Below are 26,507 nucleotides of genomic sequence, written 5' to 3'. Positions count from 1 at the left end.
CGACCCTGCATTGACTTCCATGGTCTCAACCAGATCACGGTCAAGAACAAATACCCATTGCCACTTATATCTGAGCTGTTTGATCGCATACTAGGATCCAACATTTTTTCAAAGCTAGACCTGCAGGGGGCTTATAATCTAGTTCGGATTCGCCGGGGTGATGAATGGAGGACGCCATTTAACACCCGGGACGGGCACATACCTAGTGATGCCCTTCGGACTGTGTACGCTCCCGCAGTATTTCAGGAGTTCGTTAATGATATCTTCCGAGATCTCCTCTATGTCTGTGTTGTTGTTTATCTCGATGATATTTTTATTTTCTCCCCAGATCCGACGACTGATCGGAGGCATGTCCGTCAGGTTCTACTATGATTAAGGGAGAATCATTTATACGCCAAGTTGGAGAAGTGCATCTTTGAGAAGAGCTCTCTGCCCTTCCTCGGCTACATCATCTCAGATCAGGGCCTCAAGATGGATCCTGAGAAAGTGAAAGCTGTCCTGTATTGGCCACATACTCAAGGCTTAAGGGCCATACAGCGGTTCCTGGGATTTGCCAATTTCTACCGCAGTTTATTCCTAACTTCTCTTCTCTGACGGCTCCCTTCTCTACCCTTACCAAGAATGGTGTGAACAACAAGGTGTGGACTCCAGAGGCAGAGTCCTCATTTATTAGCCTCAAGAAAGCCTTCACTTCAGCTACCATCCTCCATCATCCTGACGTATCTCGACTGTTCTCACTGGAAGTAGACGCTTCCTCTGTTGATGCAGGTGTACTTCTGTTCCAGAAAAGCTCCAAAGGAAAGGCAGTAGTATGTGGCTACTATTCTAGACTTTTTTCTTCTGCTGAGCGCAATTACTCTATTGGAGATCGGGAGCTGCTGGCCATCAAATTAGCTGTGGAGGAGTGGAGACATCTTCTAGAGGGCGCTGCTCAACCCATCCTGATCTTCACCGACCACAAAAACCTTACCTACCTTCAGTCTACACAGCAACTAAATCCCAGTCAAAGCCAGGTGGTTGCTGTTCTTCACCCGTTTCCAGTTTGTGCTCCACTACCGTCCCGCAGATAAGAATGGCCGATGCCCTGTCCAGATCGTTTGAGACGGAAGACACGGTGGAGTCCCTTGAGACTATCATAGACCCGTCCTGCATTGTCACTGCTAATCCTCTGCAGGTTAGAGACATCCTTCCTGGGAGGACTTTTGTTCGGTTGGCAGACAGGAGAAGAATTCTCCGCTGGGGACATAGTTCTAAACTGGCTGGGCACGCTGGTGTCCGTAAGACCCGAGACCTGATTGCTCGTCACTTCTGGTAGCCTACGCTACCTAAAGATGTTCTGGACTTTGTCTCTTCTTGCACGGTGTGTGCCTCTAACAAAGTTACTCCCTTCAAGCCTGCCGGCCTGCTTCAACCTCTGCCTGTACCCAATGCCCCCTGGCAGCACATTGCAATGGACTTTGTCACAGACCTTCCCCCTCAGCAGGATGCAACACTGTCTGACTGGTGGTGCACTGGTTCTCTAGGATGGCACATTTTATCCCGCTGACCGGCCTACCTTCTGCTCCTCGACTGGCGAGTCGCTTCATTCTACACATCTTTCGCTTGCATGGCTTGCCTCTACACATTGTGTCCGACCAGGGGGTTCAGTTTACTTCTAAGTTCTGGAGAGCCCTCTGTAAACTCCTGGATGTGAGATTGGACTTTTCATCAGCTTATCACCCCCAGTCCAATGGGCAAGTTGAGAGGATCAACCAGATCATGGAGAATTATCTCCCCCACTTCATCTCTTCACATCACGATAACTGGGTACAGCTTCTTCCATGGGCCTAGTTCTCATACAGCATCCACACAAGTGAATCCACCACCTCCACTCCATTTCACATTGTGTACAGTCAACATCCTAGAGTCCCTTTCCCAGTGTCGACCACATCTCAATTACCCGCTGCTGACTCTGCTTATGGGGACTTTTTGCAAATCTGGCCGCAGACCCGGTCCTCTATTTTACTGGCAGTCGATCGCATGAAGCGAAAAGCAGATACTAGAAGAAGCGAGCCGCCTCAGTATCTTCCGGGGACTAAAGTCTGGCTGTCCTCTCGGAACATTTGCTTGAAAGTACCCTCATACAAGTTTGCTCCCAGGTTCCTTGGTCCTTTCGAGATTCTGCAACAGACAAACCCTGTCTCCTATAAGCTGCGGCTGCCTCCTGCCCTCAGAATCCCCAACTCCATTCATGTGTCCCTCCTGAAGCCAGTGGTCCTGAACCGCTACAGCAAGACTTCTAGTTCCACAGTTGCTCCCAGCGGTTTTTCTGATATATTCGAGGTGAGGGAGCCACTGGTTGCCGGGCTATTTGGAGGACGCTGATAAGCGTCTCTGTAGTCTAGGCAACCACAGTGGCTATGGGAGCCAAGAGGAGTCGAAGGGACATCCACACTGGCGTAGGAGGCTGCAAATCGCTAAGTCATAAAGAAATTTTATATGTGTATAAATCTATTTGTAGCAGCACGTATTGTACGGTGGAATTCTTTGACAGTACATATTGTAGTCCAAACAGATGAACTGAATCAAATCATCAAATAAAGTGTAATAGGACTGTGTTTACACTTAAAATTTTTGTGTATTAGTATAATCAAAGTTTCATAGCTTATCTATTTACTTCGATGAGAAGTTTACAGATATACTTATAGTTAAACAGTGTTTCTGAAAATGTAAAGCTTTTATCTTACAGTCAAAATGGATAGGATCACTCCACAAATGAATTGAGAGTATATAAATGAACATCAGTCCAATGATGATTCTGAAATATCATTGAGACCTCCTGGATTTAGTGTAGTGCAGCTTAAAGATCCAGTAATTATCCCTTTGTTTTAGTTTGTAAAATCTATTGGGAACATCAGATTGAATATGTTCAATGGGAGTGATGTGGATTGTTTCAAATTGTCGGTTATGTACAGAGGCACAATGCCGAGAGAAACTATGTTTGAGGAAGCCCGTATTGACGTTAAACCTGTGTTTATTGATTCTAGTGCGTAAACATTGTGTCGTCCTGCCAATGTATTATATAAATATGTAATTATATGTAATATATGTAATATATCTATTAGAATGCTCATGCCACTTACAATACATTACTGAGCTTTGTTGTGGTGCTGTATTTATATGCTGAGCTTAGTTCTAGAGCTGTATATATGTTCTGAGCTTCTCTTTGGTGCTGTATATATGTATTGAGCTTTGTTGTTATGATTAATATAACGCCAGAACCAAGCTCAGTACATATATAGACAGCACCAGAACCAAGCTCAGTACATATATACAGCACCAGTACAATTAAAGCTCAGTACAGAGATAATTTGCACATTTAGTTTAACCCCTGCCATATAAGTTTGTACAGAATAAAACTACAGCTCCCAGTATAGCCAGAATGATGGTAAGGATATGCTGGGAGTTGCGGTTTCACAAAAAAGAATGATACACCCATCATCTCGCTGCAGATCATACAGTGACTACAGTACTGAGCAGTCACAGGGAGAATAAACATTTACATTTAGTAAGCAAATTCTTCTGGTGCCGCACTCTATGCCACTAAATATAATAATATCATACACTGTGTCCCCGAATATAATAGTGCTATACACTGTGCCCCTGAATATAATAGTATCATACACTGTACCCCTGATTATAATAGTACCATACACTGTACTTCTGAATATAATAGTACCATACACTGTACTCCTGAATATAATAGTACCAAACACTGTACCCCTGATTATAATAGTACCATATACTGTGCCCATGAATAAATTTGTGTCAAACACTGTAAAGTAATGCACCACACACAGTGCCCCCCATAGATAGTGCCCCTCATATAGCCCCCTGTAGATAGTGCCACTCATACAGCCCTCTGTAGATAGTTCTCCCCATAGAGCCCTCTGTAGATAGTGCTCCCCATAGAGCCTTCTGTAGGTAGTAGCGTTTGCTGTAGATAGTGCAACATATACCGTTTCCTGCAGACAGGGCCCACTGTAGCGTTCCCTGTAGATAGTGCCCCCTGTGGCATTCACTGTAGCATTCCCTGTATAGTGCCCCCTGTAGATAGGGCCCCTGTGGCGTTCCCTGTAGATAGAGCCCTCTGTGGCATTCCCTGTAGATAGAGCCCCCTGTGGCGTTCCCTGTAGATAGAGCAGCCTGTGGTTGTCCCTGTAGATAGGGCCCCCTGAGCCATTCCCTGCAGATAAATGCCCCTATATAGTCCCCAGTAGCTAGTGTTCCCTATATAATCCCATGTAGTTAGTGTTCCCTATATATTCCCCTGTAGTTACTGTTCCCTATATAGTCTCCTGTTGTTAGTGTTCCCTATAGTCCCCTGTAGTTAGTTCCCTATATAGTCTCCTGTAGATACTGTTCCCTATAGTCCCCTGTAGTTACTGTTACCTATGTATTGTCCGCTGTAGTTACTGTTCCCTATATAGTCCCCTGTAGATAGTGTTCCCTATAGTTCCCTGTAGTTAGTTCCCTATATAGTCTCCTGTAGTTACTGTTCCCTATAGTCCCCTGTAGTTACTGTTACCTATGTATTGTCCCCTGTAGTTACTGTTCCCTATATAGTCCCCTGTAGATAGTGTTCCCTATAGTCCCCTGTAGTTAGTTCCCTATATAGTCTCCTGTAGTTACTGTTCCCTATAGTCCCCTGTAGTTACTGTTCCCTATATAGTCCCCTGGGTAAGTATCCAGCGTATTCGCTGCAAATACGCCGCAAGTGTAGCAACACTTGGCTTTCTGTTGCGGGTTTTGCATCCCCATTGAACTCAATAGGGAGAACCCGCAATGGAAAATCAACAAAAACGCCATATAAATTGACATGCTGCGGAATTAAATTCCACACCGCATGTCAATTTACGTTTATGCTGCAGGTCTTTTCAGCAGCGCGGGCATGAGATTTTGAAAATCGCATCCCCTTTGCTACTACTGTAAATGCTGCGGAATTTCCGCACACAATTCCGTTGCTTCAATATTACTTATGTTTTTTTGAGGCATAAATCCAAGCGTTTTTTGTTTTTTTCTGCCTGTGGAGAGATTTGGGGTGTTTTTTAGTGCTGATTCCAATGTGGTTTCTGCATCGAAATAGCGCCAAAAAACTCTGTGAAGTAGACCTAACTACAGATGTAGCCATCTTTATCTTGACTTTTAACACATTAAATACATTGTCAAGCTGCTTTGTCTTGACTTTTTCAATGACTTTTCAATGGCTTTTATTGTGTGATATCACGCTGCAGCAAGTTATCAGTCAAGATAAAGATGGCTACATCAGTAGTTTTTTTATTTTAATTTTTATCTTCCCTCCAGGTGATTCACTGTCTATACCAGGGGTCTCAAACTCGGCCGGGTAGCTGGGCCACATATAGAAAAAATGGGAAGTTGACGGCCCGCATTACTTTTAAATTTGATACAATACAAAATTATTGTTAATCAATTAGTCATTTGAACTACTACAACAATACTACATTATTATAATAATAATACTAAATTACTATAATAATTCTACATTACTATAATAATAGCGCTAGGTTTAAAATTTGAGATATTTGTTCACGTGCTTATTTCAACAATCCAGTTTTCCAGTTTAAGTGCCGCTAAATGCAGTCTGGCGGCTCAGTTAGCAGCGTTTGGCAGACACACATGTCAAGATTGGGCAGCCCCTTTTTCGATAGTGCCACAGTTCCCTCTGTGGATGCTGCCGCAGTGCCCTCTGTGGATGCTGCCGCAGTGCCCTCTGTGGATGTTGCCGCTGTGCCCTCTGTGGATGATGCCACAGTGCCCTCTGTAGATGCTGCCATAGTGCCCTCTGTGGATGATGCCACAGATTCCTCTGTAGTTGCTGCCACAGTGCCCTCTGTAGATAATGTCACAGTGCCCTCTGTAGATGATGCAACACACCCCTAGATAATGCCACAGTGTCCTCTGTACATACTGCCACAGTGCCCTCTGTAGATGCTGCCACAGTTCCCTCTGTAGATCCTGCCACAGTGCCCTCTGTAGATGCTGCCACAGTGCCCTCCGTAGATGCTGCCACAGTGCCCTCCGTAGATGCTGCCACACTACCCTCCGCAGATGCTGCCACAGTGCCCTCCGCAGATGCTGCCACAGTGCCCTTCGCAGATGCTGCCACAGTGACCTCCGCAGATTCTGCCGCAGTGATGTCAGGGGCTTGCCCAGAGCTGGAGTCCCGGAGCAGAGCTGCTTCTAGCACCCTGCCTGGGATTCCATCTCTGCTCCTGACATCACTGTCCATATATGGACAGAGATGTCAGGGGCAATCCCAGAGCTGGAGTCGCGGGCAGAGCGCTAGTAGGCTCTTCCTGGGACTCCAGCTGTCCTCCTGACATCACTGGGACTCCTGCTCTGGGGAAGCCCCTGACATCATTGTTGATGTATGGACAGCGATGTAAGAGGCTTCCCCAGAGTCCCGGAGCAGAGCCGATACTAGCGCTCTACCCGGGACTCCGCTCTGGGGAAGACCCTGACACACTGTCCATATATGGACAGCGATGTCAGGGAATTCCACAGAGTCCCGGAGCAGAGCCTGTAGTAGCGCTCTCTACGGGACTCCGGCTCTGGGGAAGCCCCAGACATCGTGTGTCCAAACATGGACACCAATGTCAGTGAATTCAACAGAGTCCCGGAGCAGAGCCAATAATAGCGCTCTGACCAGGACTCTGCTCTGGGAAAGACCCTGACACAATGTCAATATATGGACAGCTATGTCAGGGAATTCCACAGAGTCCCGGAGCAGAGCCGATACTAGCGCTCTGCCCGGGAGTCGGCTCTGGGGAAGACCCTGACACACAGTCCATATATGGACAGCGATGTCAGGGAATTCCACAGAGTCCAGGAGCAGAGCCGATACTAGCGCTCTGCCCGGGACTCCGCTCTGGGGAAGACCCTGACACACTGTCCACATATGGACGGCGATGTCAGGGAATTCGACAGAGTCCCGCAGTACAGCCTATACTAGCGCTCTGCACGGGACTCCGGCTCTGGTGAATCCCCAGACATCGCTGTTCATATGTGGGCCGCGTGCTTGAGACCCCTGGTCTATACTGTCTACCTTGCTGTCACTGCTGCCACATCTACAGGGGATGCTACAGGGGACCCTATCTACAGGGTATGCTACAGGGGGCCCTATTTACAGGGAATGCTACTATCTACAGAGGGCTCTATGGGAAACACTATCTACAGAGGGCTCTATGGGGAGCACTATCTACTGAGGTCTCTATGGGAGCACTATCTACAGAGGGTTCTATGGGGAGCACTATCTACAGAGGGCTCTATGGGGGGCACTATCTACAGGGGCACTGTGTGTGTATGTGTGTGTGTGTGTGTGTGTGTGTGTGTGTGTGTGTGTGTGTGTGGTGCATTGCTTTAGTGTTTGACACAATTTTATTCATGGGCACAGTGTATGGTACTATTATATCTCAAAAACCTCAAAAAATGGCTATATAACCACAGACATTATCAATGGACTAATCAGTTGTACTAAACCTGACGAAGGAGCCGGTACGGCTTCGAAACACATGTATTGTTGTTGTTTATTGTACAAAATAAAAGTAATTTTCGACACGGCTGCGCCCTCGGACATTCCGTCCTTTTATCTCTTATCTCCTGGTATTATATTCAGGAGCACAGTATATAGTACTATTATATTCAGGATTACAGTGTATAGTACTATTATATTCAGGAGTTGTAAAGGATCTGCCAGACACAGCTTCTGTGTCGACGCCCATGGGTAATCAGTCTGCATCTGCTCCTAAGTCTGAGAGAGTGACATGATCTTCTACCAGTCAGGCTGGGAGGCTGAGGAGTGGGAGAGCCTATCACAGCCTGGCCAGACGGAGCTAGCTCCCACCCTCTGTCTATTTATACCTGCATTTCCTGCTCCTCCTTTGCCTGTGATTGTTTTCTGTTTCCTGGCTCTGCTGCTCCTGCTATGATTATTTACCTTGCTTCATTTTTGACCCTGGCTTTACTGACTACGCTCCTGCTCTGCGATTTGTACATCGTGCACTCCTGGTTTGACTCGGCTCGTTCACTACTCTTGTTGCTCACTGTGTTGCCATGGGCAACTGCCCCACTTCCCTTAGCTTCTGTGTACCCTTGTCTGTTTGTCTGTTGTGCACTTAGTGAGCTTAGGGACTGTCGCCCAGTTATACGCCGTCGCTTAGGACGGGCCGTTGCAAGTAGGCAGGGACTGAGTGGCGGGTAGATTAGGGCTCACCAGTCTGTCTCCCTACCCCGTCATTACAGGAGTACAGTGTATAGTACTATTATATTCAGGAGTGCAGTGTATAGTACTATTATATTCAGGAGCACAGTGTATAGTACTATTATATTCAGGAGTACAGTGTATAGTACTATTATATTCAGGAGTGCAGTGTATAGTACTATTATATTCAGGATCACATTGTATGATACTATTATATTCAGGAGCGCAGTGTACTATTATATTCAGGAGCACAGTGTATAGTACTATTATATTCAGGAGTACAGTGTATAGTACTATTATATTCAGGAGTGCAGTGTATAGTACTATTATATTCAGAAGCACAGTGTATGATAATATTATATTCAGGAGCGCAGTGTAAAGTACTGTTATATTCAGGAGCACAATGTATAGTACTATTATATTCAGGAGCACAGTGTACTATTAGATTCAGGAGCACAGTGTATAGTACTATTATATTCAGGAGTACAGTGTATAATACTTTTATATTCAGGAGCACAGTGTATAGTACTATTATATTCAGCAATATAGTGTATAGTACTATTATATTCAGGAGCGCAGTGTATAGTACTATTATATTCAGCTATATAGTGCATAGTATTATTATACTTAGCTTGGTTCTGGAGCTGTATATATGTACTAAGCTTGGTTCTGCTGTTGTATTTATGTACTGAGCATTGTTCTGGAGCTGAATTTTTGTACTGAGCTTTGTTCTGGTGTTGTATTTATGTACTGAGCTTTGTTCTGGTGCTGTATTTATCTACTGAGCTTGGTTCTGATGCTGTATATATGTATAGAGCTTGGTTCTGATGCTGTATACATGTACTGAGCTTTGTTCTGATGCTGCATATATGCACTGAGCTTGGTTCTGATGCTGTGTACATGTACTGAGCTTTGTTCTGATGTTGCATATATGCACTGAGCTTTGTTCTGATGCTGTGTATATGCACTGAGCTTTGTTCTGGTGGTATATATATGTACTGAGCTTTGTTCTGGTGCTGTATTTATGTACTGAGCTTTGTTCTGGTGCTGTATTTATGTACTGAGCTTTGTTATGGTGCTGTATATATGTACTGAGCTTTGTTCTGGTGATGTATATATGTACTGAGCTTTGTTCTGGTGCTGTATATATGTACTGAGCTTGGTTCTGGCAGCGTCCCTGCGGATTAGCCGGGATATTTGTTGCGGCTTACTGAGCTTGCCGCACTGTACTCCACCCTTCTCACAGTGCACATTCTAACTAAATGGGCTGAGCACGCTTAGGATATTGAATGTGTGCATATAAGTCTATACGTATTGGGTGAGTGTAATATAATATGTGGGTAGGTAGGTATTTATTCCTATGTAATTATATACATAGTGTGGAAATCCACACTAAAACATTCTGGACAGGGAATTTCTTTATTTAGAGTCCACTTTAATATAGGGCATATTAGGAATATCATAATTGTTTTATTTTATTATTAGAATAATTTTCCATGACGTGATACACCGCAAAACAATGTGACCCCCGACGTATATGTCTTTGTCCACAAAATAAGGAACCTGTGGTTAAAAATTTGAATCCCACCCCTGCTCTGCCTCTTCATTATTTGTATCTTACCATTGATTTAGTGTTGCCTGCTTTAACAACATTATGCCTATGAATGGTTCCTCTTCAGCAACACCAGTCCCAACATCATTAGAGGTAGAACTGATACCGTGGAATTTCGACATTAGAAATGAAGTAACTGAAGAAATACTAATCTGGAGAGTTCATGAAAGGAATAAGGAAGTGCTCGGCTAAGAATGCTGGTTTCAACTAGTAAAATCCCTACTGGAACACATTCGAGCCTCTTTGTAAAGGATCTGCCAGGCACTACGTCTGTGGATACTCCCAGGATTAATCAGTCGACACCTGAGGCCAGACCTCTTAGACTGACACCGGCTCCCACCAATCAGGGTGGCAGGCTCAGGAGTGGGAGAGCCTATCGCGGCCTGGTCAGTCGGAGTTAGCTCCGCCCCCTGTCCATTTATACCTGCCGTTTTCTCTTCCTCATTGCTTGTTATTCTTCTTGGATTCCTGGCCCCACTGCTGCCTTGCTCCTGCCTGCTTCTGCCTTGCTTCAGTTCCCGCTTATCTTGCTTCGCTCTGCCCCTGGCTTGCTTCCTGCTCCGTGCTCTGCGTTTGTATACTCCACTACATCCTGATCCTGACTGGCTCGTTCACCACTCTGTTTCCTCACGGTGTTCCGTGGGCTACTGCCCCTTCCCTTGCTTGTTCCCTGTTTGTATCCCCTTGCACTTAGTCAGCGTAGGGACCGCCGCCAAGTTGTACCCCGTCGCCTAGGGCGGGTCGTTGCAAGTAGGCAGGGACAGGGCGGTGGGTAGATTAGGGCTCACTTGTTCCCTTCACCTCCTTCCTGCCTTAACACTCTTATTCGATCCACTTCTCTGTGGCCCCACTTTTTTTGTAGCAGTAATTATTTCGCAACAAAATGTATTGTTAAAGTCTGTTATGGTGACCTCTGCCCCTAAGCACATTGCTGTTTCTGCCATTTTCATTCCCAGTCGGTGCCCCTGCTGGTCCCTCAGGCCCTGCAGATCTACTCCCCTTTTTTAACGCTATATTGACACACACACATTGCCCAGTGCCATGATAGAGATAATTACCACACAATAATGAGCAAATTACCTATCCTAACAACCATCAAAATCCACGCACACCGGACACACTGCACAGAAAAGGCATGTTTCGTAGTTAACACCACTAGAGAATGGAGTACTACATTTTTTTCAACACAGAATTAAACATTCAATGAAATTATAAATCTGCAATATCCTCCCCCACTCCCAACCAACTGCGGCTGGCTGCGGCTGGTGGCTTTGCTTGGAAAAAGCTTCAGTACTATGCTGCACTGGCTTATAAAGTGTTCTTTTGTCATGCATCAGATGCCTTTAAAGGAGAATCCTTCTTGGCAGATGCAATTTCAGATTTTCAACAAAATGTTTGCTATCCTTCAAACCCCACAAACCCCCCAAATCCAGTCCAAATCCTGAAAGTGGCAATACAGTTTGCTATTTTCTAGCTGTTGTGTCTAGTGGATACTAGTTTGTGTAACAAAGTGTAAATAATAGTTTACAATATAATCTAGCAGACAAAAACAGGAATAGTTGGTTTCAAAGTATTTAGAATATTATGTGAAAAATGATAAACTTAAAATCATTCAGATAATAAGAGGCTGACAAAAATTATGACAATTTGAATTACAGTTCATCATCACCCCAGCTTGTAAGTAATTATAAGTATGGAACAATAGTTGTGCAATAACAATTTGCTTTATATTTCCAGATGTATGAAACTTTAATAGAGAAGAGTTTGAGTGTAATGTTGAACACAAATTCCCCCCATATTATAACTTCATACAATTCTTAAAAAAACATGTTCTTATACTAAATACAGCATTTCAATTCAATTTATGTCAGTCCAGTAGCTTGGTTTATAACATATGTTAATATAATTTTTTTTTATGTTGAAATCTGATAATTGAATCGAATAATCCCTGAAGCCTGTTATTTCTCATAAGGTGGGTATACACAGTGGTTTGAAAACTATTTTGTGAGGATCTGATGGACATTTCTAACAGGACAATCCCGCAGCTGGTGAAGAGGCAACTGGTGAGAGCCATGCATGAGACTATTGTAAATGTAAATACTGCTGCGAGAGACATTTACTTTTACAGATCGTGCCGCTGATCATTTTTTTCACCACTTTTTTAAAGGTACAGTTGATTAAAAACAATGATAAATAATAATTTTATTGTTAAATTGTTCAATCACACTATCCAATTTTGTTTACTATGACTGATTGGATAGTGTAAATAGGTATTTTGTGTATATCAACATTAAATAAATCATATATATCATCATTATCAGGGATGGCCTTAGGGGTGTGCGACCTGTGTGAGTGCACAGGACACTGCACCCTCCCAGCATGTAGGGAGCACCACTGGGCTATGCCTCTGTTCTGTCCTCTGTTCTAGTTACACACACGGAGTAAACAAGAGCCGAGACAGAGGAGGAAGCTCTGCCCACAGCCTGCCCTGCAATAAGCCTGTGAGCCTGTCAGCAAGGAAAGATAGTAAGTGCTTATGTGTGTCTATGTGTCTGTGTGTATATGTCTCTGTATGTATATGTCTCTGTGTATATAAGTTTCTGTTTGTATGTGTATATGTTCCAGTATGTGTGTGTATATGTATGCTTGTGTGTTTTTATATGTGTCTGCATGTGTATATATGTCTCTTTGTAAGGCCGGATTCACACGAGCGTGTTCAGTCCGTGATATACGGTACCCAGGTCGGCCACATTTCCTGTACTGAGCACACTGCAAGGAGCTGGGCTCTTATCGTCATCGTTATCTATGACGCTAGAAGTCGCTGCCTCGCTGCGGGAAAACTGTAACGTACTGAAAACATGTTTTCAGTACGGGACAGGCAGGGACTCCTATAGATAACGATGACGATAAGAGCCCAGCTCCCTGCAGTGTACTCAGTCCGGGAAACGCGACCGTATATCATGGACTGAACACGCTCGTGTGAATCCGGCCTAAGTGTGTGTTCAGTATTAAAGTAGAACAAATAAAATGAAAATGATCTGTGCTGCCCTATATATACTCTGCTACCCCTTAAGGGAAACACCACATTTTCACATATGGTAATCTATAAAACTTTAACAAATTCACGGCAATTACTTCATGGAAATAGTAATTTTAAAGTGTATCTCCAGTTTGAAAAAAAAAATAATAATACATTACATTATCTGTACTCAGAGAGTTATCACGGTGTGCTATCTGTGGTGTTACATTGGACTGCAGGTAACACTACTACATTATTTGTACTCAGGGAGTTATAACGATGTGTGTTATCTGTGGTGTTACATAGGACTGCAGGTAACATTACTACATTATCTGTACCCATAGAGTTTTTACAGTGTTATCTGTGGTGTTACCAGGGCCGCACCCTCCATGAAGCGAGATGAGCATCTCGCCTCAGGCGTCGGCCTAATGCCTCTCTGAGAGTGTGGCCGCGCCACTGAAACCATGTGCCGCCACTCCCTCTTGCACTAGTTGGACCTGCGTCTATAGAACGCAGGTACAATTACATCCATAAGCGGTGAATGACCGTTCAGTGCCTTACAATGACACTGATTGGCAGGGCAGAATGACTTGCCCCGCCAATCAGCGACTTTCGATGATGCACGCCACTTGCATTGTTGAAAGGTGCTTGTTGGAGGGGCAAGTCATTCTGTCCTGCCAATCAGCGCCTTTGAATGACGCTAGTGGCACGATGACGTCATTGCGCCGCTACAGTCATTGAAAGTCGCTGATTGGCGGGGCAAGTCATTCTGCCCTGCCAATCATAGCCTTTCAACTATGCAAGTCACGCGATGCTGCTTGCATCGTTCAGCCCCAGCAGACCTGCTCAGAAGATAGCATGCCTGCATTGACACAGGACAGCGTGGGAACGGGATCAAGGTGAGTATGTAAAGTTGTTTATTTCTTTAAAAAGTGTGCGTCGCATTATCTACAGAAGGGGAGGGCTTTATGCTGAGCACCATCTATAGAGGGGGCTATATGTAGGGCACTATCTACAGGGGGGCTATATGTGGGGCACTATCTACAGAGGGGCTATATGTAGGGCACTATCTACAGGGAGAGCTATATGTGGAGCACTATCTAGAGGGTGATCTAAGTAGGGCCCTATCTACAGGGGGATCTACTATCTAATATCAATGGGGTACACTGTCTACAGGGGATCTATTGCGGGCACTATCTACAGGGAGCACTGGGTGTGTTGGACACAGTGTATGGTGCTATTATAATCAGGGACAGTGTAAGGTGCTATTATAATTAGAGGTGCAGTGTATGACACTACTATATTTATATTTAGGGCGTAGTGTGTGGCATCATGAGAATTTTATCTTCGTTTATAAGTGCAGAATTGTTTGAAAAGTGAGACGCTGAAAACATCTGAGCGGCAAACTGCAGAAATGGGTTGTGGCCGGGCGAAGTCGTCATAGAGGTCTGGCCCGGATGGAGAAGAAAAGGGAAAAAGAACAACTAGAATCTGAGACGTCACTGGTCACTTAATATAAATGTTTATTCTGCCTCTAATCAGTACTGTAGTCACTATGTAGTACTGCAGCGAGATGATGGGTGGTTTGATTATGATATGATTTTTTTTTGTGAAACAGCAACTCCCAGCATATCATTACCATTGTTCGGACCATGCTGGGAGCTGTAGTTTTATGCCATACAAATCTATACGGCAGGGGTTGCACTAAATTGAACTGTATTTGTGTTGGTGCTCTATATATATGTACAGAGCTTGGATTTGGGGCTATATATATATATATATATATATGTACAGAGCTATGTTCTGCTGCTGTATATATGTACTGAGCTTTGTTCTGGTGCTGTCTTTATGTACTGAGCTTTGTTCTGGGGCTGTATATATCTACTGAGCTTGGTTCTGGTGTTGTATACATGTACTGAGCTTGGTTCTGGTGTTGTATACATGTACTGAGGTTGGTAATGGTGTTGTATATATGTACTGAGCTTTGTTCTGGTGTTGTATATATGTACTGAGCTTCGTTCTGGTGCTGTATATATGTATTGAGCTTGGTTCTAGTGCTGAATATATGTACTGAGCTTTGTTCTGGAGCCGTATATGTCAGAGCTTGGTTCTGGAGCTGTAATTATATAGAATATATTTATAATAACAAAATTGCAGGGCAGATGGAATTGTTTTCAATTCATTGTGTATTTAATGGGAACCTGTCTGGTAGTTTTAACCCCTTGAACCACCACCATGCGGTAATAAATGACCTGAGAATATTTCCAAACATTCCCCTGTATGTTTTTTTCAGATGCAGCAAAATCAATAATATCAACTTTTAAAATCACGCTAATATTTTTCTAAATAAAAGGAACACAACTCAAAAAAGTAAGGCGCATTCTATATCTTTAGAAAGTACCTCATGTGTGAATCACTGTGAAACCTATCTAAAAATGCTTTATCGGTGGTACTACACGTTGTATAAATTATCCAAAATGTTCCTAACAGAAAACCCTAGATGTTGGAGAGGTTGTGGACAGCTAGGGACATTGTTACATGTATTTTGGGAATGCCCACTCTTGTCTACATACTGGAACTCATTGTCTACATTCATAAAAAAAATCTCAAGATTTCCTGTATATATATATCTCTGGAGTTGGGACTTTTGCATTTAGGAATGGAATCCCTACCCATAACCCATAGAACAGTTATCTGTCACATACTAACATCAGCCAAAGCCTTGCTAGCCAAGAAATGGAAAACCGTTGATGTTTCCAACGATATTGGAAATTACAAAGATAATTAACACAAATTATAAATATGAGTACATGATCGCTAGAAACAAACAGGTAGTACACAAATTCATTATTTATTCTGCTATTTGGACTGATTCAGGATTAGCAGATCCATTATGAGATGTTTTGGTTCTAAAGGAAATACTCAGATTAGTTTAACAATATCTTCCATTGCACAAATGAGAAACAACCTCTGTTAAATTTGTTTACTGTAGATTGTAGATTTGTTTAATTTACACAAAGGCTGTCGAACTACAGGTCCCAGCCAGCTGAAGCACAGAGTCTGTGACATTGCAAGCTAAGGCAGTGCCAACCATTTTTCATTTCTACATGTTGCACAGTATATGAACTTCCTTTCTTCTATGGTTAGAGCACGCCGATCCTATACAAATGGATAGAGCTAGCATGGATGTTGCTGTACTGGTGGACACAGTGGTTAATATGAATGCACTTGAGGCAGGCCGGGGGGACATTAGCACTTTTTTCTCCCAATGCAATATTGGTGATGATACGAAAATTTTAAGTACGAGATCTTTGGAACAAAAAATCATGTCCTTATCAGAGAAAGAGGTCAAATTATTTTGGACCAACAACACCTTACATTCGTATAGTGATTGCAGTAGAACCCCGCGGGGACTACGTGTTTTCAAGGAGGTCTCACAATATCAGGAGGATGTTGCCTTTGTTGAAAAATGGAAGAAGGCACACCTGGATCATTCCTTGAATTTAGTACGATTGGTGTTGGAACGTTCCAAAGAAGAGTATAATGTGGTGAAAATTGATCTGGATAAAGCACTATGTGAATTGGCCACACGGCTAATTGAAAACCAGTTTACAGCATTTCAGAAAAGAATTAAAAAACCACTGATCCCAATTCAAAATGAAATAAAAGAACGTAAAAGAGATACATTTCTGAGAGATAAAATGGACTTTGATTTGGATCGTATTTTTTCGTGGAAAAACCAACCACGACAACGCCAGAACATGGGAACAAAACGCAGACGAGGTAGAAGACCAAGGAAACAACAGGCTGATTATTGGACTACTGACTCAGGGTCAGATACGATTCCATCCGAGGATGGGAGAAGATATGGGGAGACCCTGACAGGGGACACTAGTATCCCGACACAATCTGCCCCTTTAGGCGGAATACACGTAGAGGGCGGGGAAAGAAACAACTTGCATCAACACCAAGCCTGGGGGGGTACGAAGAGGAAACAGGTCTCTTGGCGAAAGTGGAGATCCCTGCTTCCCTATGTACCGATAAAGGTGCTATACATACAAGTAATGTTGTTAATCTCTCAAGTGTTACACTATCCACTGATTGTATTTCACTTTTGGCTAAAGGTTTAAATTATTGTCTTCCTAACAAATTTGATGAAAGACAATTTATAATAGATCTGAGTAAATCCTTGAGGAATTTAAACTTACACAAATTTTTTAAAAACAGAAATGCCACTGAAATAGTTGGCCCCCTACAAGGTGATAGCCCTGCAAGCATTGGTCCCTTGGGTTTTATACTTGGGGATAATGTAGAGGAGACGGATAGAAACACCCTTACAGATCTGTATGAACTTATCAATGAGGGTCCCATTAAGCCTAGGAGCGATTTCACCGAGTTGGAATCATTTAGGGGAGGCATCAGATCTTCAATGTTCCCTCCCTTGCCAGCAGGCAGTTCTATTAGTAATTTTTCGTGAGCTGTGACACAGGAGGTCAAATCGCTTATTTATCCATCTGCTGAGACAAACCTCACTATCAAAGAGGTAACAGCGTTAAGATGGTTGAAACAAAATAAACAATTAATTATTAAGCCTGCTGACAAGGGAGGGAACATTGTGATCATGGAACGAGAATATTATGTAGCAGAATCTATGTGACAATTGAGCAATCCAGATACTTACACTAAATTGAGAGGAGATCCCACAAGTGGATATATCCAAAAACTCCGTTCCCTTTTGAGAAAAGAAATGATATTAAATGTTTTCACCAAATGCCAGGCAGAGCGATTATTACCTGAAAATCCTGTCAAACCATACTGGTATTTTTTACCTAAAATCCACAAGACCTATGTTAATCCACCAGGAAGGCCCATGATGGCGGGCAGAGGTTCAGTAACTGAACCTCTTTCCAGCTACCTAGATTGGTATCTACGCCCTCTATTGAAAAGTGTTCCCTCATATTTGCTAGATACAAAAGAACTATTACAAGATTTCCAGTGGAATAAAGGTGATAGCCTTGCCACTATTGACGTGACAAGTCTATACACCAGAATCTGCCACATTGATGGCCTAGGTGCTATCAGATCCTTTTTAGATAGAACAGGGAAAAGTGAGGAAACCATACATTTTATATGTGAGTCACTTGACTTTGTGCTCACCCATAATGCTTTTTGCTTTGGAGAGCAATGGTTTGCACAATGTACTGGTACAGCAATGGGGACCCCAGTTGCTCCTACATATGCAAATTTATTTTTGGCCAGATGGGAAGAAAAATATATATATAACGTTAACAATCCGTACATTAAATATATTAGACACTGGTCAAGATTTATTGACAATGTCATAATAGTGTGGTCGGGGACACAAGAACAGTTTGGTGAATTTGTGGAGTACATTAATATCAATGATGTGAATATGGAATTTATAGCTCAATTTGGAGGTACTACTGTAGAGTTCCTTGATGTTAGAATAACAGAAGATAAGAATGGTTTGCATACAAGTGGTTTTCGCAAACCCACAGCTACTAATGCCCTCTTACATCATAAAAGTTTTCATCCACCTCATATTAAAAGAGCATTACCTTATGGTCAATTTCTTAGGCTAAAAATAATTAATAGTGATCATAACAAATTTTTGGAACAATCTATGGAATTAATGGAACGATTGAGAGCTAGAGGATATAATGATATATTACTGTCAGAATCTTTCTCTAGAGCACTTTGGTGCGATCGTAATACATTACTTTTCAAAAGAAGACAGAAAAATAGAAATATAGGATTTGTGTTCTCTTTTCAGTATAGCCCAGTTGCAGATCGCATAAATAGTGCCATTAGGAAACATTGGCACATTATAGAGGCAGATGTGGATTTAGCGGAGAAAGCATGTTATCCCCCTGTGGTCTCATTCAGACGATGCAAAAACCTGAGAGATTAATTAGTTACAGGCCGTTTTTCGGCAACTCAAAATAATAAAAAAAGTAACTGGCTCAAAGATATGGCCCCAATAGGTATGTGGTGACTGTTCATTTTGTGGACAGATGAAAACAGGGACAAATGTCAAAATGGGTGCAGTCAAACATTATCAGCCTGATCACGTGTAAATCAAATTACCTGGTATATGCCGTGTTTTGTCCTTGTCAATTTTTCTATATAGGGAAAACTATTTGCCCATTGTTCGTGAACATATGTATTCCATTGGGACAGGAAAGGGTTCCCCAAAATTGATATCCCATATACGGGAAGTACATGGAGGAAATCCAAAATGTTTATCTTTTGCTGGAATACAACGTGTGTTCGCCCCGTGTGAGGGTGGAGACCGACACGTTAAGCTACTTCGCTGTGAAGCAAATTGGATAAAAAAAACAGAGTCACTAGGACCCCTGGGTCTGAATGATAGGAATGACCTATCAGCTTTTTAAAAATAAAATAGAACCTTGAAATAGGTATGCTTGACACATTGTACTTAATTTATCAATCTGATACTTGTAACATGTATGTATTTCTATAAATATTTGATGTTTTTATTTGTATTACTGTGAGAAGAGGAAGTGGTATGATGAGACAAGGTGTGGTTATTTAAGTGTGTGTGCACTGAATCCCAGTATGCCTTGATAAAGCATCTGAAGGACGTGAAACAGTTGGCTCTGTTGTCTTTTGAATCCCGCGTTGCCTGCCTCAATCATGGAATAAAGAGAAACCTTTTGCAAATGGCGAGTGCCGTGCCGTCTTCTTTTCTACATGTTGTAATTTACACAAGAAATGACAGATTCTGCATGTTCATTGAAAATGTATCTATGCTCTAAATCAATAGATATATCATATGACATAAGAATACTCATTATTGATACTGTCTTTTGTATAATGTTTTACATTAATAACCAGCTCTGAATTGTTTGTATAGTTATATGTAGAGATGAGCGAACTTATCAAAAGTTCGGTTCGGCTAGTTCGCCGAATTTCACAAAAAAGTTTGATTCGGACCGAACTAGTTCGGACCGAACCTGTCACTTACGTGCGCCGAGCATGCTACTGTCTCGGGTGCTGATAGAGTTAATGGGCTGCACTAACTCTTTCAGCAACCTTGACAGTACATGCTCGGCGCGCGGAAAATACAATTTAAATGTAATAAAAAAATAAAAATTATACGTTCGTACTTACTTTCCTCCTGTCCGGCCTCCAGCGATGACGTTTCATCCCTTTCGCCGCTGCAGCCAATCACAGGCTGTAGTGGCGGTCACGCACGTCAGGATGACGCTTCATCCCACGTGACCGCCTCTGCAGCCAATCACAGGCTGCAGCGGCGACATGGATGAAACGTCATCGCTGGAGGCCGGACAGGAGGAAAGTAAGTATGAACGTATTATTTTTTTTTTTTGGCATGTATGTATGTTGGCATGTATGTATGTATGTATGTATGTATGTTGGCATGTATGTATGTATGTATGTATGTATGTATGTTGGCATGTATGTATGTTGTCATGTATGTATGTATGTATATATGCGCATGTATGTTTGCATGTATGTTGGCATGTATGTATATATGTGCATGTTTGTATGTATATTTGCATGTATATATTTGCATGTATGTATGTTTGCATGTGTGTATGTTTGCATGTATGTATTTTTGCATGTATGTTGTCATGTATGTATGTATGTATGTTGTCATGTATGTATGTATATATGTGCATGTGTGTATGTATATTTGTATGTATGTATGTTTGCATGTATGTATGTATGTATGTTTGCATGTATGTGTGTTTGCATGAATGTATGTTTGCATGTATGTATGTATGTATGCATGTTTGTATGTATATTTGCATGTGTGTATATATATGTATGTATGTATGTTTGCATTTATGTATGTATGTATGTATGTTGGCATGTATGTATGTTGTGATGTATGTATGTATGTTGTCATGTATGTATATATGTGCATGTATGTTGGCATGTATGTATATATGTGCATGTGTGTATGTATATTTGCATGTATATATTTGCATGTATGTATGTTGTCATGTATGTATGTATATATGTGCATGTATGTTTGCACGTATGTTGGCATGTATGTATACATATGCATGTTTGTATGTATATTTGCATGTATATATGTTTGCATGTGTGTATGTTTGCATGTGTGTATGTTTGCATGTGTGTATGTTTGCATGTGTGTATGTTTGCATGTGTATGTATGTTTGCATGTATGTATGTTGTCATGTATGTTTGTATGTATGTTGTCATGTATGTATGTATATATGTGCATGTATGTATGTTTGCATGTTTTTATTTTTTCATGTATGTTTGCATGTATGTTTATATATATGTGCATGCTTGTATATATGTATGTATGTATCTTTGCATGTTTGTTTGTATGTATGTATGTATGTTTTCATGTGTGTGTGTATGCATGTATGTATGTATGTATGTATGATAGTTTGCATGCATATATTTGTGTATGTTTGCATGTATGTATATTTGCATGTATATATGTGCATGCTTGTATGTATGTTTGTTTGTATATATGTATGTATGTATGTTTGCATGTATGTTTGTTTGTATATATGTCTGTATGGGGACTGCATGGCGAAATCTACAGGGGGGACTCTGTATGGCGTTATCTACAGAGGGGATTCTGTATGGCATTATCAACAGGGGGCCTGTATGGCGTTATCTACAGGGGGCATCTGTATGGCGTTATCTACAGGGGGTCTGTATGGCGTTATCTACAGGGGGCTGTATGCCGTTATCTACAGGGGGCTGTATGGCGCTATCTACAGGGGGATTTGGGTCTGTAAGACGTTATCCACAGGGGGTCTGTATGGCGTTATCTACAGGTGGCTGTATGGCGTTATCTACAGGGGGGATTTGGGGCTGTAAGATGTTATCTACAGGGGGGCTGTAAGGCGTTATTTACAGGGGCTGTGTATGGCGCTATCTACAGGTGGCTGTGTATTGTGCTATCTACAGGGGGCTGTGTATGATGCTATCTATAGGGGGCATTGTGTGGTGGAATCTATAGGGAGGTACTATCTACAAGGGGGGTGTTGTGTGATATCCAGCGGAGGGGGGGCCCCAGTCAAGTGTGGGTTTATATGGGTCTGTGTATGAATGCGTCTTTGTGCTTGTAATGTTCCTGTATGTCTATATATGTGCCCTTTATGTATTTGTTTATGTTCCTGTCTGTGTATTTATGTGCCTGTGTGTGTGTGTGTGTGTGTGTGTGTGTGTGTGTGTGTCTGTATATGTGTCAGTATGTCTATATATTTATCTTTATGTATGTATATATTCAAGAATGAGTGTATATATACACTACTGTTCAAAAGTTTAGGGTCACTTAGAAATTTCCTTATTTTTGCAAGAAAAGCACAGTTTTATTTCAATGAAGATAACATTAAATTAATCAGAAATACACTCTATACATTGTTAATGTGCTAAATGACTATTCTAGCTGCAAACGTCTGGTTTTTAATGCAATATCTACATAGGTGTATAGAGGCCCATTTCCAGCAACCATCACTCCAGTGTTCTAATGGTACATTGTGTTTGCTAACTGTGTTAGAAGGCTAATGGATGATTAGAAAACACTTGAAAACCCTTATGCAATTATGTTAGCACCGCTGTAAACAGTTTTGCTGTTTAGAGGAGCTATAAAACTGACCTTCCTTTGATCTAGTTGAGAATCTGGAGCATTACATTTGTGGGCTATTCCATGCGAGAAATTGCCAAGAAACTGAAGATTTCCTACAACGGTGTGTACTACTCCCTTCAGAGGACAGCACAAACAGGCTCTAACCAGAGTAGAAAGAGAAGTGGGAGGCCCCGCTGCACAACTGAGCAACAAGACACGTACATTAGAGTCTCTAGTTTGAGAAATAGACGCCTCACAGGTCCTCAACTGGCAGCTTCATTAAATAGTACCCGCAAAACGCCAGTGTCAACATCTACAGTGAAGAGGCGACTCCGGGATGCTGGCCTTCAGGGCAGAGTGGCAAAGAAAAAGCCATATCTGAGACTGGCTAATAAAAGGAAAAGATTAATATGGGCAAAAGCACACAGACATTGGACAGAGGAAGATTGGAAAAAAGTGTTATGGACAGACGAATCGAAGTTTCAGGTGTTTGGATCACACAGAAGAACATATGTGAGACGCAGAACAACTGAAAAGATGCTGGAAGAGTGCCTGACGCCATCTGTCAAGCATGGTGGAGGTGATGTGATGGTCTGGGGTTGCTTTGGTGCTGGTAAAGTGGGAGATTTGTACAAGGTAAAAGGCATTTTGAATAAGGAAGGCTATCACTCCATCTTGCAACGCCATGCCATACCCTGTGGACAGCGCTTGATTGGAGCCAATTTCATCCTACAACAGGACAATGACCCAAAGCACACCTCCAAATTATACAAGAACTATTTAGGGAAGAAGCAGTCACCAGATCTCAACCCCATAGAGCAGCTTGACCATATGGTAGGCAAGAAGTGCCCATCAAGCCAATCCAACTTGTGGGAGGGGCTTCTGGAAGCATGGGGTGAAATTTCTCCCGATTACCTCAGCAAATTAACAGCTAGAATGCCAAAGGTCTGCAATGCTGTAATTGCTGCAAATGGAGCATTCTTTGACGAAAGCAAAGTTTGAAGGAGAAAATTATTATTTGAAATAAAAATCATTATTTCTAACCTTGTCAATGTCTTGACTATAATTTCTAGTAATTTTGCAACTCATTTGATAAATATAAGTGTGAGTTTTCATGGAAAACACAAAATTGTCTGGGTGACCCCAAACTTTTGAACGGTAGTGTATTTGCCTGTTTGTCTAAATATGTGCCTTTATGTATGTACAGTATATATGTTCCAGTATGTGTGTGTGTCTATATATGTGGTTAATTTTGGTTTGGGGAGGGCAGCAATAGAGTCCCACACAGGGCGCCATCCAACCTAATGCCGGCCCTGATCATTAAATCTGTTTAGATCCAATGTCTTTAGGTGCTTTTAGGATGTGGTATTTCAAAAAGCACATCAACAGATACTTTTACTAGCTACCTCTTTCTGTCACTGTGCTAGAGGCAGCAGAGAGAAGCTCTGCTCTCAGCTTTACCCTGGCTCAGGTGCAAGAGACAAGAGCAATGACATAACATAACTCTCTATGTTCAGATAGAACCCAAAAATCTCCATACCCGTGAGACATTCCGAATACATTTTTTTTAGAGAAAGGCTGTTTCAATTTTTGTCTATATAACAAGACACATGCAAATATAGTATGCAACAATCTGTCAATCTAATCAGAAAAAAACTTTATTGTATAACATAATCAAAAATAAATGTATAAACACTTAAAAGGAGAAAGAGAACCCATTAAATAAATAAAAACCATAAGTCCAGCTATCAGACAGGCAAAAATAAACTATAATTTGCAAGGGATATACCAAAAGCACACAGACCACCAGCCCCAACCCATGTTTCGCTACTTGCTTTAAGTGTTTTTACATTTGTTTCTGATTATGTGTTATACAATAAATATTTTTTTCTGATTAAATTGACAGATTTTTTTCCGGTGGATATTTTTTTTTAATTTCTATTTTTTGCCCACAGGGCATACCTACACATTGTATTTAATTCAGCCCACACTCAATTGGTCATTTAATCTGCAATCCTTTGCAATAGAGTAAATCAAGATAATGTGATAGAAACACACATAATTAATTTATGTATTATGTTTCTGAACGTACCTTTACAAGTAGCTAAATAGTTTTATTTTGTCCCCAAGTATGGATGCTCTGAAGTGTAGCTATCTTTTTCAGAAGTGGGGAACCTGTTTTCTTTTAACTGCATGCATGGCCGCCATCAGGGCTGTACTACTAGTACTCCCGTCAAGAAAAGGGGCCTGCCGGGCTGTCGTCACCCCCCCAGACTGCCGGCCCCCCTCGCAACCTACGCGTTCCCCTCCCTCGCAACCCTCGCGGGCCCCCCCGCAAACCTCGCAGGCCCCCCCTCGCAACGCTCAAGGGCCCCACCTTGCAGGCCCCCTCTAGCAACGCTCGCGGTCCACTCTGCATACCTGTTGCTTCACGAACAGGACGGGGAAGATGCAGCATGAGAAGCAGAAGCTCCGTGTGGTGATCCCGCACCCATTTCCTCTACACAGCCGATCGGACCTGCAGGCAGGTGAGTGTTTCTCCCCTCTCCATCCTGCTTCCCATTCCTCCGGACCCTACTTGTCGAATATATAAAGTATATTAAAAAAAAAATGTTTTCGTTTTCCTAGCGTTTTTTTGCCGCGATTTTCCCAATCACGACAAAAATGGCGCAGTTTTGCCCCAATTATATAAAAATCACGGCAAAACCGCGTGATTTGTGCCGCGATTATAAAAATTGCATAGAAAAAGGATACAAAACATGAAAAATAGAGCTGTTAGGCTACATTCTCAAAGTGCAGTCAAATCATGTTTCTGCAGCGATTTTGTGGCAAAAAAAATGGGATTTGACCGTACTGTGTAACTAGAATAAGGCCTTATTCAGACAGCCATGTTCGGTTTGTGTTATACGGAGTGTGTATCGGCCGTATTTCCCAGGCCGACCACAATTCATAGAGTCGGACTCCTAGCATCACAGTTATCAATGCTGCTAGGAGTCCCTGCCTCTCCGCGGGAATACTGCCCCATACTGTAATGATGCTTTCAGTGCAGGACCGGGGACAGTATTCCCACGGGCAGGGAGGGACTCCTATGATTATAGATAACTGTGATGCTAGAAACCCGGCTCCCTGAACTGTGGTCGGTCCGGGAAATATGTCCGATACACGGTCCGTATATCACAGACCGAACAGGGAAGTCTGAATAAGGCCACTTACTTGTCTCCTATTTTTGGTGCGGATTGCGCACTGAAAATTCACTACAAATTACAATATAAGGTGATATTCAGACCAATGTGTGTGAAATCAGACGTGAAGAACGGCCGTTTTTCACGGCCGATTTGAACCCGTGCGGGACTAGTTTTCACAGATCCCTCATAGACTCGAGTCTAATAAGGGATCCGTGAAAATGCACAAAAATAGGACATATCCTATTTTCTTACAGGCCATTCACACGGTCCGTTAAAGCAACGACCGTGTGAATAACCCCATAGAAATACATGCAGCCATGTGAGAGCCATTAAAAAAAACATCCTTCACATGGACGATTAACATGTTTGTCTGAATAAGCCCTAACTCATGAGCATGGGGTTTGTCAAACCTCATGACCGAGCAGCAGAAAAAAAATCTGCATGGAATTTAGGACGTGCTGCTGATTTATAATATCACGTAAGTGTTAGGTATGTATGGGAAGTATAGAGCAAGCTCATGGGCTGAGCTCGCTCCATACACAGCAGATGACGACTGTGTTACGCAGCCGACACCCCCATGCAACAGATGGAATCAAAGATCACTTTGATTTCGCCCGTTTTACACTTTAAATGCCGCGGTCAATCTCGACCGCGGCATTTAAAGTGTTAAAATCATGGGGGCGGGCGCCCCCTGAAACAAGCCATCGTGCAGCCCCTCCCTCCCCACGGCACGATTGGCTGTTAACAACAGTTGTTACAGCAGCCTGAGGGCCTAATGAAAGCCCCCAGGTCTGCCATCTTTGTACTCC

Source organism: Rhinoderma darwinii, chromosome 6 (genome assembly GCF_050947455.1).
Source record: "Rhinoderma darwinii isolate aRhiDar2 chromosome 6, aRhiDar2.hap1, whole genome shotgun sequence".
In the NCBI taxonomy this organism is placed as follows: Eukaryota; Metazoa; Chordata; class Amphibia; order Anura; family Rhinodermatidae; genus Rhinoderma; species Rhinoderma darwinii.
Note: the sequence above shows the minus strand (reverse complement) of the source record.